Source organism: Prunus avium, chromosome 4 (assembly GCF_965620075.1).
Source record: "Prunus avium chromosome 4, drPruAviu1.hap1.1, whole genome shotgun sequence".
Lineage (NCBI taxonomy): Eukaryota > Viridiplantae > Streptophyta > Magnoliopsida > Rosales > Rosaceae > Prunus > Prunus avium.
In genome coordinates, this window is record NC_142287.1 from 10,887,569 (window position 1) to 10,888,251 (window position 683).

General features: G+C 33.7%; 1 non-coding gene across 1 annotated transcript; it reads right to left on the minus strand.

Moving 5' to 3' along the window:
* Window positions 1–241: 241 nt before the first annotated feature.
* Window positions 242–349, minus strand: LOC148294779 (small nucleolar RNA R71). The gene has a single exon (XR_015835578.1). It is a non-coding gene; the product is annotated as a small nucleolar RNA R71 (small nucleolar RNA).
* Between the last annotated feature and the right edge of the window lie 334 nt (window positions 350–683).

Here is a 683-nt window from a genome sequence, read left to right on the forward strand (position 1 = left end):
TTTTCATGGCATGGAAAGTGAAAATCCTTATGTGCATGTTAGGGAATTTGAAGAGGCTATTGGCACTTTTTACAATGTTCAACTTGATAGGCTTAATTTCATAAGGTTGAAATTTTTTCCTTTTTCCTTAAAAGAAAAGGCTAAAAGTTGGTTGTATTCATTAAAGGCTAGAACCATAGGTTCTTGGGGGGAAATGACTCAAGCTTTTTTTAACAAGTATTTTCCTAATCACAAGACAGTTGCTCTTAAGAAAAAAAATCTCAAATTTCTCTAAAAAAGAAAATGAAACTTTGTATCAAACTTGGGAAAAATTTAAAGAGCTTTTGAATTTGTGCCCACACCATGGCTTTGAAAACTGGCGTCTTGCTAGTTATATCTATGAGGGACTTCTCCCTTGTGATTGCCAATTTGTTGAGTCAATGTGTAATGGAAATTTTATGCAAAAAGACCCTGATGATGCCTTAGAAGTTTTGGATGAAATTGCTGAAAAAGTTCATCAATGGACTGTCCCCAGTCCAGTTGAGACCACTGATCGGTCAAGAATTGCCACATCTTCTACTAATAAAGGAATTTATCAATTAAAAGAAGAAGATGATTGGAAATTAAAATTTGAGGTTCTAACTAAAGAGATAGCTGCTTTGAAAATGGAAAAATCAAATTTGCCTCAACTTGTTTATCAAGCT